Source organism: Danio rerio, chromosome 4 (genome assembly GCF_049306965.1).
Source record: "Danio rerio strain Tuebingen ecotype United States chromosome 4, GRCz12tu, whole genome shotgun sequence".
In the NCBI taxonomy this organism is placed as follows: domain Eukaryota; kingdom Metazoa; phylum Chordata; class Actinopteri; order Cypriniformes; family Danionidae; genus Danio; species Danio rerio.
In genome coordinates, this window is record NC_133179.1 from 27,520,223 (window position 1) to 27,540,348 (window position 20,126).

General features: G+C 41.8%; 1 protein-coding gene across 2 annotated transcripts in view; it reads right to left on the bottom strand.

Annotated features, from left to right (window-relative positions):
• Nucleotides 1–17,031, bottom strand: part of LOC141381638 (uncharacterized) — a 259,466-nt gene extending 242,435 nt beyond the window's left edge. Inside the window, exon 1 of one of the 2 annotated variants that reach the window (XM_073947228.1) lies at nucleotides 16,886–17,031. The gene's annotated coding sequence lies outside the window, so the exon portion shown is untranslated. Of the gene's footprint in view, nucleotides 1–16,515; nucleotides 16,603–16,885 lie in introns of those variants that run through there. The other variant, XM_073947229.1, reaches the window with a different exon arrangement.
• Nucleotides 17,032–20,126: the final 3,095 nt, after the last annotated feature.

The window sequence follows — 20,126 nt, forward strand, 5'->3', positions numbered from 1 at the left end:
CTTCCCAGAATCCTGTAGTAGTCCAATCCTACAGCTCTAACTCCCACGGAGTTGACCTGAGCTCTGATCCCCATAGGTTTCTTTTCTTTACCTTTCCAGCGTCGAGTTCCTCCGCATGTCATGCTCTCTTCTTCCCAGCGTTGAGTTCCTCCGCATCTTCTTTACTTCCTTCCAGCGTCGAATGCTTCCGCTCTTCTCTCCACCCCCTCTACAACCCCTCTCCCCTCCCCACTACATTCCCCTTCCCCAGCGTTGAGTTCCTCCGCTACTTTTCTTCTTTCAGCGTTGAGTTACTCCGCTACTTTCCTATTTCTAGCACCAAATCCCTCTGCTACTCTCTTTTCTTCCGTTAGGCTCTGAGAGAACATTTTGTCCTCTTTCAAGTGTGCTTGCATGAGAAGCAGAAGCTCCTGTGGTTTTGTGTGTGTGTGCATCGGAGGTCTGAGGCCATGGTCTGGTTTCAGTTTTGCAGGTGTTAGAAGTCTGAGGCCATGGTCTGGTTTCAGTTTTGCAGCTTCACCCACACTGGAAAATTCCACTATGCTCAGATATGAAATAGGCTGATTCATGTTAAGACAAAATGCTGTATGACTTGCCCATATATGGAGCGCCTTTATGCTCTTAGCCCTTGTGTATAAATACCCCTGCCCATCCTGTATTTGTCAGACTTGCAGAATAAACCATTCTAACTACAGTTTGGTCTCTTCTCATGTCTCCGGGTCGACCTGCTGAACTTTGCTGAATCTGGTGCCTAATATAGGGGAAATCTTACAGATCTGGGGGCTCGTCCGGGATACATCTGATCAGGTAAGAGAATTTTTATTCACACTGCCTGTTCCGGTGTATCTCAGGGGATTGTGTAAGACTTGTGTTGTTGTACCCGATTAAATTTGGGTTCCACAAGCAGCTGACGTCTGTGTTACTGGCACAGAGTATCCTGTCACTTACTTATGCGGTAGTAAGTTGCGCAGAAGGATTTGTGTTGTCGTACCCAATTAAATTTGGGTCCACAAATCAGGAAAATTTATTAATTCGACACTTGTTATCCTGTCAAGTTTACTTCAAACAGTAAATTGCACAGAAGGATTTGTGTTGTTGTACCCAATTAAATTTGGGTTCCACAAATCAGGGAATAAATTTTAGTAAATAAGTATTACGCACCAGCTTTAGCAATATGGGACAAGGATATCCAAAACCAGAACCCAGTGAGAGTCCAAAGCAATGGATGGATAGATGTGGGTGGGAATTTTACACTGAACCCTGGCTGTCCAATTTAGCTGGGTGGACAGAGGGACAATCTCAAATGGAGAGACTTTCCTAGGGAAGGAACATTTGACCCAGATTTCCTTCAGTTAGCTTACAAATTGATATGGGGATCCAGAATGTAATGACCAATATATGATGAATGGATATGACACATGGTATAAAATGAGTTCTATATGGAGGGATAAAAAAAAAAAAAAAAAAAGGCATTTTTACACCCAAAACTGTTTTGAAATCTGTCCCCAAACCTAAAAGCAGAAGTAATACTGCCCTAACGGCAGATAAGAGAGGCTCTCTTGCAGCTGCTAAAACCACCATGACGTCACCGCCCCCTTATACGGGGCCTCCGCAATCTATTTCATGCTTCTATTTATCCGTCTCTGACAGAAATGATTAAAACTAAACCAGACCCCTCCGACAGCACGGAGGGCACTACTTCAGCCTCTAATGTGGCTGCGGTGTGGGTTGCTAAACCACGAGGGATAGAGATAATTCCGCCCTCACCCTCTGTTCTGAAGGATCTCATATCTCTTCTGCCCGAAGTGGACAAACCACTGCAATTTGTAGACATGCTGTTGCGCAGTTCGCGTCACTGCCAACTAATTGGGGCAGATTATCGATTTATCCTCCAAACCAAAATGGGTTCGTCTTATGACGATGACGAAATGACAACAAAAATACCTGCTCTTGATCCCAAGCTTGATATAGTACAAACAGAAACTGTTAAGGAAGAAACAGATGATAAAAAGACACGCACTCGTATAAAAACACGCCTCGCGTGGAAAGATGATCAGTAGGAGCTCCTAATACATCTAAAACAGCAGCTTACTAAATACTTAGTACCATACTTACTGGTCTGAATGTGATGCCACGACTGATCCTAATGGAATAATGCTAGATGGCAAAGGCCGTTTATGCCTGCCATCATCCTGTGCACCTTTTCTCGTCCGCGAGTTTCACGGTGTTACACACCACGGCCGAAGAGGGGTAATAGACACAATGAGTTCCTTTTTATGCATTAATAATTTACAACATCATGTTAATAACACCTTAGATAGATGTCTGATATGTGCGCAAAATAATATCTCTAAACCTCAAGCTAAACATCAACAATTGCCCCTTCCTGAAACACTTTTTCAGGAATGGCAGGTAGATTTCACACATCTGCCAAAGAGGGGTCCTAATAAATATCTACTGGTTTTTGTGGACAAATTTTCAAAATGGGTTGAAGCCTTCCCATGTGGTAAAGAAGACGCTAATACAGTTATCAGATGCTTGACAAGAGAAATCATTCCAAGATACGGTATACCATGTGCCATAGACTCAGATAAGGGAACCTCATTTACTGCGAAAGTAATACAAATTCTAGCTAAAGAACTCCAAATTAATTGGCAGCTACATATTCCCTATCATCCACAATCATCTGGCATAGTAGAACGAACTAATAGGACCATCAAGGATAAATTAAGAAAGGCTATGCAACATGCAGGGCACTCAAATTGGCTCGCCTTGCTACCTGTCGTTTTAGCAGACATGAGGATGTTTCCTCACAAAAGTCTTCACGGTCTCTCTCCTTATGAGACTGTGATGGGACGACCCTTTCCCTCACCATGGAGGCAAAGGGGTACCACACTGGGTGACGGTTCTTTGGATATCCATATGAGTGAATGTGCACAACAGCTACTAACAACATTGCATGCATACTGGACTAACATACATTCTGGTTCAGCCCTGATGCCGGTAGACCCAACACACCCCTTTAAGACCGGTGACAGAGTAATGATTAGACAGTTCAATAAAATGAGCACAGAACTGGGGGACCCCAAATATGGCCCCCCGACGGATGTCGTGGCTGTAACCAGAACCGCCGTTTTAACCTCCTCTTCTCCACAGTGGATCCATGCAACCAGGATAAAACGAGCACCTATTGAATAATAAAAATGTATAAGTTTTGTACTATGATAATCTGTCTGCAGACTCTCTTTGTTTTACAGATTTTGGGGGCCCCCACATCAGCTAGCACCTCCACGCAGCATAACTACTAAAAGGATCAGCATGAAGTGGCTATGGACATTGGGACTGTTTCTCTTTCTTGTTGCTCAAGCTAATGCAGCCAGGCTGAAACGCTGGACACATGATCATGAATTTGGATGGGCAGAGGTTGGGGCTGACAATCCAATTGAAATAATATGTGGTATCAATATGTGAAAGTTTTAGCTAGGTCATATAATGTATCTGGTTGTTATGTATGTTCTGTTATGCCTCATTCAGCCAAGCAAACCCCTCTTTATGCTAAACCCATGAATAAAACAGCTGCTAAATGTTCTGCCAGTTTTGCAGGATCAGGGTACCAGGACCCATATATAATTGTCGATGACTACGATCCATACCGGATTGGCATTAGAAATGGTGCATGTGGTGCTCTATTTTGGGTAAAATTTGGCCATGCTAAACCCGCACCTATTAGCCACAAGGTTTTTTATTAACCACTCTATTACACACCCTGTGTGTTATAACCAGACCATGGGCTCTCATTTCATGGGAAGCACTGTTAACTGTCAACAAATTGCCTCCTCGGGAGAGGGGGCCCCAGTCGACATCTCAGGACCTTCAAACGGCACTTATGTGGTCCAGGGCCCCCGTGGGGACCCGGGGTAGAATAGGTCCCCAGCACCCCCTTGCTGATCGTAAGAGGCGACAAATGGGGCAACTTGTTTCAGCCGTGAGTTGTGACCCGTGTCAGTGGAAAAAGAGATCCTGGTATTTGAGGAATGTAACTGTTGCGACTATTGCAGATCCAACACAGTACTTTGGCTCCTATTTCACTTAGACGGGAGGTTGGAAGGGCCCGATCCAATCAATCGGCTAGTCAAGAAATGCCCTGGATTATTTAACTTTTTTAAACATCTAGCAAATTTCCAGAAGGCTTTGGCTGAGGGTCAATTGAGTAATGCATATTTTTAAATATGCTTGCTTGAGTATATCATTCTTATATCCTTGATGTATACCCGGTGGAGATCCGCGGCTCTGTGCATCCCCTTGTTGGGCTCCGAGGTGGGTGAGGAGTAAGAGTGATGAATCTGAAATCATACAAAAATGGCAAACAAACAAAACCCAAAAAGAAAATTATCGGATCAGGACTTGGATTGTAACTTTGGAAATGGCATCAGTCTACTACCTAAAAGTGAAAACTGGCAGAGATTTATACTTCTAGAATCTCTACAATCTGACATGCCACTCTCTAAACTGTCTCCTTTTGCTATTCAAAAAGGCATCTCTGGGATTGCAGGAACAGTGAAAGATTGTAAAAAACTAAGATCTGGACAAATTCTTGTTGAATGCTCCAAAAAGGTTCAAGCAGAAAACCTACTACGTGCAAATATGCTTGCTGGTGTTGCTATGAAAACTTTTCACCATCCAACTTTAAATCATAGCAAAGGAGTAATCCGTACCAGAGAGCTAGAAGACATGGAAGAGACTGAAATTACTACAGAGTTAATGACTCAAGATGTAATACATGTTAAAAGAATCACAATCAGGAGAGAAGATCGTCTCATAAAAACAGGAACCTATATTTTAACATTCAGTAGACCTCTACCTCCAGAAAAGATTCGAATTGGATACTTGAGTGTTAATGTTGACATTTTTACACCTAATCCACTCAGGTGTTTCAGCTGCCAAAAGTTTGGACATGGATCGATTTCTTGCAAAAACAGGCCTACTTGTGTAAACTGTGGAGAGGAAAAACATGGTGATCAATGTAAAAAAACACCAAAGTGCAGCAACTGTGCAGGAGAACATCCAAGCTCATCCAAAGACTGTCCTACCTGGATTAAAGAAAAAGAAATCCAGAAAATCAAGTGCACTAAGAATGTGAGCTATTTGGAAGCTCGAAAGCTTGTAGAGAACTCCTCATTCTTTAAATTGGAAAAAACTTTTGCTGCTGTGATGAAACCAAAACTGCAGTCTGTCGGCGTTCAGACAGATTTGACGTGGATAAATGAAAAATTTGAAGAAATAAAATCTCAAACTCCAGTAAATACTAAGTGTACTGATCATCAAAGTCAGACTGTACTTCATCAAACTCAAGTAAATCACAAAGAACATTCATCTACAGGACAACACTCATCCAAAAACAAAAATGACAAAAAACCAAATCCTCAAAAAGAAAAAACAAGCCAAGAGTATAAGGAGATGAAGACCAGCAGCTCAAAAGACATCGAAATGTCAGACGACAAAAAACCTCGAAGTCGGAGCACTTCTCCTAAAACTAAAACCAAAGGGCACTCGTATGTCTTACCAACTTGACAGTGGAAAGTCATATTATTCAGTGGAACTGCCGTGGCATAAGAGCCAATTTTTCTGAATTACAACGTCTTGCTTGCATTTATAATCCCCTGGCTTTCTGTCTCCAAGAGACCCATCTTACTCCAGAGAACAATATATCTCTGAAACATTTTACATGCCTAAATGCATATGGCCCAAACCTTCAACGTCCTTGTGGTGGAACATCAATATTACTTAGACATGATGTTGTTCATAGTAATGTTGACATAAATACAAACCTACAAGTAGTGGCAGTCCGTATAACTTTGCAAAATACTATTACTCTATGTTCTGTTTATATTCCCCCAGAAGCTACTGTCTCGCATCAAGATTTGGAAAATCTGGTGGAACAAATCCCCCCTCCATTTATTCTCATGGGAGATTTTAATGCTCACAATCCTCTGTGGGGAGGAAAACAACTTGATGCAAAGGGAAAGAAGATGGAAAAACTAATTAATGAAAATGACCTGTGTCTTTTAAATGATGGTTCATACACATACTTACACCCAGGACATGGATCCTTCTCTGCCATTGACTTAACAATATGTGATGCAACTTTAGCCACTGACTTCTCATGGTATGTCTGCGATGATCTCTGTGGAAGTGATCACTTTCCTTTGATTATAACCAAAACAGCCGCAGATACACAACAGAGACCCCAAAAATGGAAACTTGAAAAGGCAAATTGGTACTCATTTCAAGCCCTTTGTTATGAGAGACTTGATGGCAAGCAACAGGATAAAGAAAATCCAATTAAATGGTTCACAGAAAAAAATTATTGAAATAGCAGATGAATCTGTACCAAAAACATCGACAAAACAGAGCAAGAGAAGGAATCCTTGGTTTGATGACCAATGTAAAGAACTCATTAAAGCACGGAAAAAAGCAGTAAGATGTTTTCAAAAGCATCCAACTTCTGAAAACCTTATCAGGATAAAAATTTGCAGAGCACAGGCACGGAGATATATAAGAGAAGCAAAGAGACAGAGCTGGAATAAATTTGTGTCAAGCCTGACAATAAATACACCATCAAAGAAAATATGGGATGCAATTCGGAAAATGAAAGGAAGAGAGGGACCACAACTAAAACACATCGATAATCACGGCACTCTGCTGACTAGTAAACATGACATTGCTAATATACTTGCAGAAACCTTTGCAAAGAATTCCTCTACAGAAAACTATCAGCCAAATTTCCAAAAAATCAGAACTAACCAAGAAACAATTAAATTAAATTTCATTTCCCAAAACACAGAGATCTACAATCAACCTTTTTCTATGGAGGAACTTTTAAACTCTCTAAAGTGTTGCCATGACACAGCAGTCGGACCAGACAAAGTACATTATCAGTTTCTTAAACATCTTCCCCAATTGAGTCTTTGCCTCCTCTTGGATAATTTCAATGAAATTTGGAAATCAGGAAATATCCCACCATCATGGCAAGAAGCCACCATAATTCCTATACCAAAACCTGGGAAGGAACATAAAGACCCCAACAATTACAGACCTATAGCATTGACGAGCTGCGTATGTAAAACTATGGAGAGGATGGTAAATAACCGACTTGTCTGGAAGCTTGAGTCCGATCATCAGATAAGTGATTTCCAATGTGGTTTCAGAAGAGGAAGGTGTACATTAGATCATCTCATCAATCTGGAGTCTTGCATACGAAATGGATTCATCAAAAAGGAGCATGTTGTAGCTGTATTTTTCAACCTTGAAAAAGCATATGACACTACATGGAAATATGGCATTCTTAAAGATCTGTATAAAATGGGATTCAGGGGAAATTTACCCATCTTCATTTCAAACTTTTTATCAAATAGAACTTTCCGAGTTCAAGTAGGAACCACTATGTCAGACCCTCAAATACAACAGCAAGGAGTTCCTCAAGGCAGCATCCTTTCAGTGACTCTTTTTATGGTTAAAATTAATAGTGTCACAGATGTCATTGGAAGACACATGATGTGCAGTCTTTATGTGGATGACATTTGTATATGCTACAGAGGGAAAAACATGAACATAATTGAAAGACAGCTACAGTTATGCATAAACAAAGTGAGTAATTGGTCTACAGAAAATGGTTTCAAATTTTCCAAAACCAAAACTGTATGTATGCATTTCTGTCTTTTACGATCTCTACATCATGATCCAGAACTCTTTTTGGATGAGGAACCCATCAAGATTGTTAAAGAAACAAAATTCCTTGGACTCCATTTCGATTGTAAAATGACCTTCATCCCACATATAAAAGCTCTAAAGAACAAATGCTTGAAGAACTTGGATCTAATTAAAGTTCTTGCTAAAACAAAATGGGGGGCAGATTCTACTGTTTTAATGAGGTTGTATAGACTTTTGGTGCGCTCACGACTGGACTATGGGAGTATAATTTACAGCTCCGCTAGAAAATCTTATTTACAAATGCTGGATCCTGTACACCACCAAGGACTTAGACTAGCTCTTGGAGCTTTCAGAACTTCACCTGCTCAAAGCCTATACACTGAAGCAAATGAACCACCTCTTCATATTAGACGCTTGGAATTATCTCTCCAGTATGCATTAAAAATAAAGACAAATCAACACAACCCAGCTTTCAAACCAATCTTTCAACCTCAATATTTGGATTTGTATGAGGAAAGACCCAGCTATATTCAACCATTCGGTGTGCGGATCAGAACACACATAAAAAACCTTAATGTAAATCTTGATTCCATCCACCAGACTCTCATTTGCCCGGTCCCACCATGGAGATTAAATAAGTTGCAAGTAAATCTGGATCTAAGCAAGCATAAGAAGGCTGATACATTCCCACATACATATCAACAAGCAGTTGCTGGCATAAGACATTTTTATCCTACCCATAATCCAATATACACAGATGGATCAAAAAAGGACGGTCATGTTTCTGCAGCAATCGTAATGGGTCAATCACACCATGGCCTTCGAATTCCTGATCAAAGCTCAATCTTTACAGCTGAAGCAAAGGCACTCTTTTTAGCGTTGGAACACATTGAAAATGCTGAAGGACACAATTTTATAATTTTTTCTGATTCTAAATCTTGTCTACAGACATTAAATTCTTTTAAACTGGAGCATCCCATTGTCATTGATATTTTTATCAAAGTGAATGAATTACAGAGAAAGTCTTATAATATAGTCTTCTGCTGGATCCCAGGACATACTGGACTACTTGGGAATGAACAAGCTGACAAAGCCGCCAAAACAGCCCTAACAGGAAAGCTGATGGAGTGCAAAATCCCACCTTCGGATCTTAAGCCACTAATAAAAGGCTATATTCTCAACAAATGGCAATCAGAATGGGATCAGTGCCCAGAAAATAAACTTTTTGAAATTCAACCTGAAATAGGAAAAAAATCTAATTTATTTTTTAAGTCAAGACACGATGAGATTGTGTATAGAAGATGCCGCATTGGACACACGAGACTCACACATGAACATTTACTCAAAGGAGAAGAACCACCAAAATGCCTTTATTGCAACAGAAACCAAACAGTTAAACACATTCTTGTGGAATGCCCCATTTTTAATGTTATCAGAAAACAATATTTATCTGGAGAGACTTTAAAGGAAATATTTTTAAACGTGAATCCATCTAAAGTTGTAGAATTTTTATCAAAAGGAAATCTTAAAAAACTTTTTTAGATTTTTATCTTATATATTATCATTATTATTTTTATTTATATATTTTACCTTGTACATTATTTATTGCTGTTGATGACTTTTAATTGTTAGAATATTTTTACTTGATCTATTTTCTTTTTGCCATGACATAGCCATAGAAGCTGAAATGGCAATAAAATAAAATCTCTCTCTCTCTATGTGGTCCAGGGTGGGTGGTGATTGTGTGGGAAAAACGCCTACATGTCCCTACCGGCCAACTGGACGGGGCAGTGTGCCCCTGTGCATGTGACTGATCACACTTTTATTGTGACAGCCCAGGTCCTGTCAGCGCAGCAAAGAGTTAAACGCAGTGTCCCTGAAATGAAGCCCCATGACTCTGTATGGGGTACTGATGTGCCCGAGGATTTCAAGGTATGGACCACTGGTAACAAAGTGGTATTGGCTCTATTTCCGCAAATAGGTGTGGGAAAAGCTCTACTAAGAATTGAGACCCTGGACTATCGCATGGGCCTATTCCTGAATGCCTCAAAAATAATTAATGAGGCCCAGAATAAGGAGCTGGGTAATCTACGTACCATGGTTTTGCAAAATAGAATGGCTCTAGATCTCTTAACAGCATCCCAGGGGGAGGTATGTAAATGAGTACTGCTATGTCTACTCTCCAAGGGTTAAAAATTGCCATGACTTCAGATTATGTTCCCGACACAACTTGGGGTTGGATGATGGGTCTGTTCGGCTGGGTAACTCCTTTCCTTACTATGATAATTCCTGTATGTATTATTTTCCTTCTTGTTTGTTGTTGTGGTCCTTTTCTCTTGCAATGTTTAATGAATCGAATCTATGCCACAATGGACAGTATGATGGGTCAACGATATGATAAGATTCCTCTGCGTTAGGCCTTTGGCCTAAAAGAGGGGACTGAGAGAACATTTTGTCCTCTTTCAAGTGTGCTTGCATGAGAAGCAGAAGCTCCTGTGGTTTTGTGTGTGTGTGCATCGGAGGTCTAAGGCCATGGTCTGGTTTCAGTTTTGCAGGTGTTAGAAGTCTGAGGCCATGGTCTGGTTTCAGTTTTGCAGCTTCACCCACACTGGAAAATTCCACTATGCTCAGATATGAAATAGGCTGATTCATGTTAAGACAAAATGCTGTATGACTTGCCCATATATGGAGCGCCTTTATGCTCTTAGCCCTTGTGTATAAATACCCCTGCCCATCCTGTATTTGTCAGACTTGCAGAATAAACCATTCTAACTACAGTTTGGTCTCTTCTCATGTCTCCGGGTCGACCTGCTGAACTTTGCTGAATCTGGTGCCTAATATAGGGGAAATCTTACAGGCTCCCCAACCCTGCCTCCCCAAACCCAACTCCAACGGAGCCCCAAGCCTCTCCTAAGAATCAGTTTCAACTTTTCTCCTGCAGTAACCTATCTCACTTCAATTTACATTCAGCAGCCGGATATGGCACTGACCTCTCGCCTTTTGGGGGGCACTTCAATACTCGGCTGCTGTCCCGAGCTGAAAACCTTTGCCTTTTGGGGAGTTCTCGAGACCTACCTGACCTCGAATTCCCCTCTCGCCCTTCTAACGGGAGGGAGCCCCGGGCTCGAGGATATTACGAGCTCAGGGCTCTCTCCCGGGACAGCATGCCAAATACGCTTTATTGATTATCAGCTAAGTGTGAACTCTTGAAGTGTGGTTTATTCATAAACTAATTTCGAGAGGATCACGTGCTTATAATCAACACGGCTGGCTCCTTGTTAGCTCCGTAATCAGCCCTATTAGATGATTATGGAAGCATTATAAATAACCTGAGTTTTTCACTCTAGTTATCTTCGTCTTGAAGCTCCCCCCCCTTTCCACCCCTACATCCTCCCACTTTTTCTGATCGGGTGACATGGTGGCCCAGTGGCTAGCACTGTTGCCTCACAGCAAGAACAACGCCAGTCCAACCTATCGGGCTGGTTGGTGTTTCTGTGTGGAGTTTGCATGTTCTCCCCGTGTTCGCGTGGGTTTTCCCCGGGTTCCCCGGTGTCCTCCCACCGTCCAAAAACATAAACCATAGCCAATCGACTAAAACAAATTATCACCCAATACAACCTGAGTTTACACTTCTCACGGTGACAAGCAGGGGAGTTCTTGAGACCTACCTGACCTCGAATTCCCCTCTCGCCCTTCTAATGGGAGGGAGCCCCGGGCTCGAGGATATTACGAGCTCAGGACTCTCTCCCGGGACAGCATGCCAAATACGCTTTATTGATTATCAGCTAAGTGTGAACTCTTGAAATGTTAATTATAATGTTTACAAAGCGATTTATTACTTTCGAAATCACTATGACAATACATACGTCCACACCTCATATCTGACGGGCAGGAAGTGATTAATTTTTATAAATTGTTAAGTTTTTTGTTATTTGTTAGGCAGCAAGCAATGGTTGCGAACACAGATTTTGTATAAATTTAACTTTATTGTGTGATAAGAATTTAAAGTGATCATAAACGATTCAATTTCTCAACTTAAATGAGTGGCGACTTGGACCCGGTGTAACATGAAATTAGCTCATTTTATGAATATTAATAATCAACAACAACGGTTTATTCTTAATTATTAATATTCCAGCTTAAGCTTCAGTCAGTTTGGTCAAACAAACATATGATTGTAGCTATATGATCATGCTCGCGCGACCGAGCGGATTACCAGATTATGAATATTAATTATCAACAATAACGAATTATTATTAACCATTAATATTCCGGATCAATTTATTGTTAATTTGACCAAACGAACACAAGCAGAGCTGCCGCTCTTCCGAGCGGACACGGTAATCTATTAATTTAGAAATAGGGAATTTAATTGCTACTTCTTGTGAAGTAGATTAATCATTCAAAAGTTTTAAACAACTTATAATAGCTAGGCAGGGGAATCTGTATTTCAGTGACATTTTCTCGTGAGGCAAACAATACAATTCATTTGATTATAATGGAATTTATTGACTAGTCAGACGTAACGAACAAACAAGCGCACAAACATACATTAAACACAAAACAAAGGTAAACCACTTGGAGATATCGAGTCTATAGAACGTGTAACAGCAAAGAGAAATAGTAAAGCTAGGAAATATAGATTTCAGGTAAAAGAGTGACAAAACTTTCAGTTCCACACGCACCATTACGGACCACCAAGGTTATAAAACACACCTTTTTGATAAAAGGGGCACAGCTTAATCGCATGACTAAAATCACCTGGTCTTTCATGTCTGGAGGTCTCTTTTATGCGTCTCTCTTCCGTCGTGATGAAAACTACTCTTGATGTCCTTTGATGCATGGAGTTTGTAATGCAGTTCGGACGAACACGATCGCAAACTTTAAACTGAATTTACTTTGCCGGAAAATAAAGAAAGCGTGGCGGGAAAAAGTCCATGCTGCTTAGAAAGCCACGTGTGGCCCGAGGGCCACCGTCAATGATGTTCCTTTTTAGGACGTTCTCTTTCTGCCAGATGTTTGGGGGGAAGTGTGCTTATACCTGCGGGTCACGTGACAACCCGTACAACATTCTGACCATAGATTTCAGGGGTAAGTTTGCGCGCGAACCCTTTCTTTGTCTCGAGGCTCCTCATATGCAAATTTGAGTGTCCGCCCAAAGCATGCGGACAGGCATTTAATACAGGGGATTAAAGAATAAAGCAATGCTAGTTATGATCTTGCTCTATGCATCATGTGCTGTAAAATGTCAGCAGAAACCCATCGGTACCAAACATGGGGGTTTTAAAAGTACATCGACATAATTTTTCACATCCTCATAATATTTATGCTTCAAAAAGGCCGAAAAGGCACAGGCATACAGGTTATAAAAGAGGTTACACAGGTAAGAAAACTCAGAAATGAGGTACAAAGTTTACAAAACATAACACTTTAGTTTTGTGCTGTTTCAGGATTTCTGAGTGCATTTTCTTTCTGTCAGAACAGCCTCGTGGGGGTGTGTGTGTGTGTGTATTTGGGCAGGAATGTCTTTGAAGTTTTCCTGCTTATCTCTCCAGTCCCCATGAACAACTTAAGCTGTCACGAAAATCCAGACTTCTTGGAGCCAGGAGTCGTAAAACCTTCTGTCGACCAAAACCAGACCGTGATAAAATCAATAAGAAATTTTATCTGTGGACCGTACGCTACACCGGAAACAGTATTACATAGGTCACCAACAGGTCACCACTTAACAAGCGGACTCTTCCTTCATGCCGGTTGCAGATTAACCAGGTTTGTTCAGTCACTGATGCAAGTTCCAGCGTGAGGCTGCCTCCGCTGATGTCACCCATGCCCGCAGCCCCTTCTCTCTTCTCTTTTCCTTCCACCTGTGATCCTAGGGCCATCAGTAGCGTGAGCATGCCTCCGCAATCGGCTCTAGCCCCCAACTTTCTTCAGGCCCCGACGCAAGTTCCAGCGTGAGGCCGCCTCCGCTGATGTCACTAGCAAAGGTAGCTTTCCTCTCTTCTCCTTTCCTTCCACCCATGATCCTAGAGTCATCAGTAGCGCGAGCATGCCTCCGCTGACGTCACTAACGCCGGCAGCCCTCTTCTCTTTTCCTCCCACCTGTGATCCTAGGGTCATCAGTAGCGTGAGCATGCCTCCGCAAACAGCTCTAGTCCCCAACTTTCTGTCAAGCCCCGAAGTAAGTGCCAGCGCGAGGCTGCCTCCGCTGATGTCACTAACGCCGGCAACCCCTCTTCTCTTTTCCTCCCACCTGTGATCCTAGGGCCATCAGTAGCGCGAGCATGCCTCTGCAAACGGCTCTAGTCCCCAACTTTCTTTCAGGTCCCGACGCAAGTTCAAGCATGAGGCCGCCTCCGCTGTTGTAACTAACACCCTCCATTCTTTCGCTTCCACCTGTGATCCTGGGCCACGTATAGACTATATTCATTAGATCAGTCGTCTAGGTACTTAACATGTATAAACTTAAATACGATATTAACGTTTACATAGACAACAAGCATATATAAAATAAATCGCTTAATTAAATAAATTTGATAAGTAATTATGAACTAATAATAACACCAAGCGATAAGCAACTTCAGCTCAGAAATCATCCAGAATCCCATGACTAGCTTACCCCATCTATTTTCACAGCGATTCAAGTCGTAATTGCACTCAACCATGGAACTCCATTCAAACTTTCGGCTACTACTCAATGCTCCTCGCACTACCTTAAGTTTCTTTAATACTATCAATTACGTTTTCCACAGAAATTAAACTGAAAAGTCAGTGGAAATGCGCCATCATTGCCGCCTTTTTACTATTTCAACCCCTAAACCTTTCCTGATCCTGGTCATTAACCCCTTCAAAGAGTTCTATTATAAGGTTGCTGCTGCACAGCGACCGCTCTCACTGGGGACACACACCCTATCACGCACTACTGCAAGCACAGTTGCTGCTTCCACTCTAGACACAAGCCTCATTACGCTCCACTGCAAGCGCAGTGACTGCTCCTACGATAGACGTACACATTATTATTATTATTATTATGCACCACTGCTAGCGCAGTGACCGCTCTCACTGGAGACGCACACCTTAATTATCATGCACCACTTCAAGCGCAGTTACCGCTCCTACAGGAGTCGCACACCTTATCATTTTGTATTATTGCAAGCGCAGTGACTGCTACTACAGGAGTCGCACACCTTATCATTTTGTACTATTGCAAGCGTAGTTACCGCTCCTACCGGAGTCACACTCCTTATCATTATGCTCTACTGCAAGCGCAGTGACCGAGTCACATTCCTTATCATTATGCACTACTGCAAGCGCAGTGACCGATTCTACGGGAGATGCACACCTTATTACATAATACTGCTCGTGCAGTGACCTCTCCTACAGGAGACACACACCTTATTATCATGCACCACTGCTAGCGCAGTGACCGCTTCTACAAGAGACGCACACCTGATTACACACTACTGCTAGGGCAGAGACTACTCATACGGGAGACACACACCCTATTATTTTGCACCACCGCAAACGCAGTGACTGCTCCTATGGGAGAAGCACTCTTTACTATCATGTGCCACTGCAAGTGCAGTGACAGCTCCCACTGAAGACGTGTACCTCATCATGCACCACTGCTAGTGCAGCGACCTCTCCCACGGGGGAAGCCCACCTTATTATTATGCACCACTAAAAGTGTAGTGACAGCTCCCACTGGAGACGTACACCTTATTATGCACCACTGCAAGTGCAGTGACCGCTCCTAAGGGAGACACACACTTGATTACACACTACTGCTAGTGCAGTAACCACTCCTACGAGAGACGTACATCTTATACACCACTGCTAATGCAGTGACCGCTCCTACGGGAGACGTACACCTCATAATTATGCACCACTGCAAGCGCAGTGACTGCTCCTACGGGAGACGCACACCTTATTACACAGTGCCGCTAGGGCAGCGACCACTCATATCTCATACAGGAGACACACACCTTATTATTATGCACCACTGTTAGTACAGTGACCGCTCCTACGGGAGACGTACACCTTATAATTATGCACCACTGCAAGCGCAGTGACCGCTCGTATGGGAGATGTACACCTCATAATTATGCACCACTGTAAGCGCAGTGACTGCTCCTACAGGAGACGTACACCTTATAATTATGCACCGCTGCAAGCGCAGTGACTGCTCCTACGGGAGACGCACACCTTATTACACACTGCCGCTAGGGCAGTGACCCCTCACACCTCATACAGGAGATACAAACCTTATTATTATGCACCACTGTTAGTACAGTGACCGCTCCTACGGGAGACGTACACCTCATAATTATGCACCACTGCAAGTGCAGTGACTGCTCCTATGGGAGACGCACACCTTATTACACACTGCCGCTAGGGCAGTGACCATTCATACCTCATACAGGAGACACACACCTTATTAATATGCACCACTGTTAGTACAGTGACCGCTTATATAAGAGACGCATACCTCATCATACACCGCTGTCAGCACAGTGACAGCTATTACGGGGATGCATACTTTAACACACACCTTTGCTAATGCAGTGACCTCTCCTACGGAAGACGCCCGTCTCCCGTGGGAGCAGACACTCTTGCTGGAGACATTCATCATGCACCACTATCAACACAGCAAATGCTTCCTCCCGAAACACATACCTTATAACTCAACAGCACCCCTCCAAATTTTTAAGATCAGCAAATTTTTGGGGGCTTGCACATTGTCCGGCTGCTGTCCTGTAACCAAATAGCGTTTTTTGGGGAGCGTTCTGGGGCCGGGCTAGATACTTTGCTCGAATCCCAACTCCTCTTTGTTTCCTGATAAGGGGAATAACTCGAGTTGGGGTGTCTCCTCGAGCTCAGAGCCCTCCCCCCGGACAGCACGCCAAATATGCTTTATACTTAAATGAATGCAAGTGTGAACTCGTAAAGTGATGTTTCGCAAACAAATTTCGGGAGGAGCATGCGCAGAAGTTTCAGTATCTAATATGTCATTGACAATTATCCCATCATCAAATCAGTTCTTGAGCAACCCCTATATATACCAAAGCTGTCTTACCTTGCAGCATCTCACGACTTTAGCATCCCTCCACCACCCCATAACCTCACCTCTTGCATTGCATTCCCGGGGGGAGCCTTCTGGGGTCGGGCTAGATACTTCGCTCGAATCCCAATTTCTCTTTGTTTCCTGATAAGGGGAATAACTCGAGTTGGGGTGTCTCCTCGAGCTCAGAGCCCTCCCCCCGGACAGCACGCCAAATATGCTTTATACGTAAACGAATGCAAGTGTGAACTCGTGAAGTGATGTTTCGCAAACAAATTTCGGGAGGAGCATGTGCAGAAGTTTCAGTATCGAATACGTCATTGACAATTATCCCATCATCAAATCAGTTCTTGAGCAACCCCTATATATACCAAAGCTGTCTTACCTGCAGCATCTCATTAATTTAGCAGTCCCTCCACCACCCCATCACCTCACCTCTTGCATTGCATTCCCGGGGGAAGCGTTCTGGGGTTGGGCTAGATACTTCGCTCGAATCCCAATTCCTCTTTGTTTCCTGATAAGGGGAATAACTCGAGTTGCGGTGTCTCCTCGAGCTCAGAGAACTCCCCCCGGACAGCACGCCAAATATGCTTTATACCTAAACGAATGCAAGTGTGAACTCGTGAAGTGACGTACAATGCAGTTCACCAGGAGACATCATATCTCTGTCAAAAGGTTTTACACATTCTTCAGCCAATTTTCAAATTAAATTAGCCCATTCATTGTTTTCAACCAGCCATTCATAAGCCCACTTGTGCTTGTGATTCAATTTGTAAACAACAAAATTTCTCTCCTTCAATCACTCTCACACCAGAGGAATCTGCTGTTAAAATCAAGTTTAATTCACACAAAATGTCCCTTCCAAGGATAGGAACAGGGCGTTTTGGTGAACAAACAAATTCATGTTTGAAAATTTTACCCCCCTCCGTCTCACAGGTCAGCGGAGCTGTAAATCGCTCAACCACTGTATGACCAGATGCAGACAGAGACTCGTGAAATTTGTTTGTTAAAGGTATTCACACTGCAGGTCACATGGTCGTATGCATTACTGCTTATTTTGACCTCTCTGCTGGCTCAGAAAAGCTCATTTTCAACGTCCAATACAGAAAGTGATAAAAACAGATCCAGCCACTGAATAGCATTTTCTTTTTAACTTTAGACAACATTTCATGCACTGTTAAACATGTTAAAGAAAGTTGCAAGTAAAAATCTGTGTGTCTGACTGAATTTGCATTACTGCTTATTTTGACCTCTCTGCTGGCTGAGAAAAGCTTATTTTCAACGTGCAATACAGAAAGTGATAAAAACAGATCCAGCCACTGAATACCATTTTCTTTTTAACTTTAGACAACAATTCATGCACTGTTAAACATGTTAAAGCAAGTTGCAAGTGAAAATCTGTGTGTTTGACTGAGTTTGCATTACTGCTTATTTTGACCTCTCTGCTGGCTGAGAAAAGCTCATTTTCAACGTCCAATACAGAAAGTGATAAAAACAGATCCAGCCACTAAAAAAGCAATTTCTTTTTAACTTTAGACAACATTTCATGCACTGTTAAACATGTTAAAGCAAGTTGCAAGTGAAAATCTGTGTGTCTGACTGAGTTTGCATTACTGCTTGTTTTGACCTCTGCTGGCTGAGAAAAGCTCATTTTCAACGTCCAATACAGAAAGTGGTAAAAACAGATCCAGCCACTGAATAGCATTTATTTTTTAACTTTAGACAACATTTCATGCACTGTTAAACATGTTAAAGCAAGTTGCAAGTGAAAATCTGTGTGTATGACTGAGTTTGCATTACTGCTTATTTTGACCTCTGCTGGCTGAGAAAAGCTCATTTTCAACGTCCAATACAGAAAGTGATAAAAACAGATCCAGCCACTACAAAAGCAATTTCTTTTTAACTTTAGTCAACATTTCATGCACTGTTAAACATGTTAAAGCAAGTTGCAAGTGAAAATCTGTGTGTCTGACTGAGTTTGCATTACTGCTTATTTTGACCTCTGCTGGCTGAGAAAAGCTCATTTTCAACGTCCAATACAGAAAGTGGTAAAAACAGATCCAGCCACTGAATAGCATTTTCTTTTTAACTTTAGACAACATTTCATGCACTGTTAAACATGTTAAAGCAAGTTGCAAGTGAAAATCTGTGTGTATGACTGAGTTTGCATTACTGCTTATTTTGACCTCTGCTGGCTGAGAAAAGCTCATTTTCAACGTCCAATACAGAAAGTGATAAAAACAGATCCAGCCACTAAAAAAGCAATTTCTTTTTAACTTTAGTCAACATTTCATGCACTGTTAAACATGTTAAAGCAAGTTGCAAGTGAAAATCTGTGTGTCTGACTGAGTTTGCATTACTGCTTATTTTGACCTCTGCTGGCTGAGAAAAGCTCATTTTCAACGTCCAATACAGAAAGTGGTAAAAACAGATCCAGCCACTGAATAGCATTTTCTTTTTAACTTTAGACAACATTTCATGCACTGTTAAACATGTTAAAGCAAGTTGCAAGTGAAAATCTGTGTGTATGACTGAGTTTGCATTACTGCTTATTTTGACCTCTGCTGGCTGAGAAAAGCTCATTTTCAACGTCCAATACAGAAAGTGATAAAAACAGATCCAGTCACTAAAAAAGCAATTTCTTTTTAACTTTAGACAACATTTCATGCACTGTTAAACATGTTAAAGCAAGTTGCAAGTGAAAATCTGTGTGTCTGACTGAGTTTGCATTACTGCTTATTTTGACCTCTGCTGGCTGAGAAAAGCTCATTTTCAACGTCCAATACAGAAAGTGGTAAAAACAGATCCAGCCACTGAATAGCATTTTCTTTTTAACTTTAGACAACATTTCATGCACTGTTAAACATGTTAAAGCAAGTTGCAAGTGAAAATCTGTGTGTATGACTGAGTTTGCATTACTGCTTATTTTGACCTCTGCTGGCTGAGAAAAGCTCATTTTCAACGTCCAATACAGAAAGTGGTAAAAACAGATCCAGCCACTGAATAGCATTTTCTTTTTAACTTAAGACAACATTTCATGCACTGTTAAACATGTTAAAGCAAGTTGCAAGTGAAAATCTGTGTGTCTGACTGAGTTTGCATTACTGCTTATTTTGACCTCTGCTGGCTGAGAAAAGCTCATTTTCAACGTCCAATACAGAAAGTGATAAAAACAGATCCAGCCACTGAATAGCATTTTCTTTTTTATCTTTAGACAACATTTCATGCGCTGTTAAACATTTTAAAGCAAGTTGCAAGTGAAAATCTGTGTGTCTAACTGAGTTTGCATTACTGCTTATTTTGACCTCTCAGCTGGATGAGAAAAGCTTATTTTCAACGTGCAATACAGAAAGTG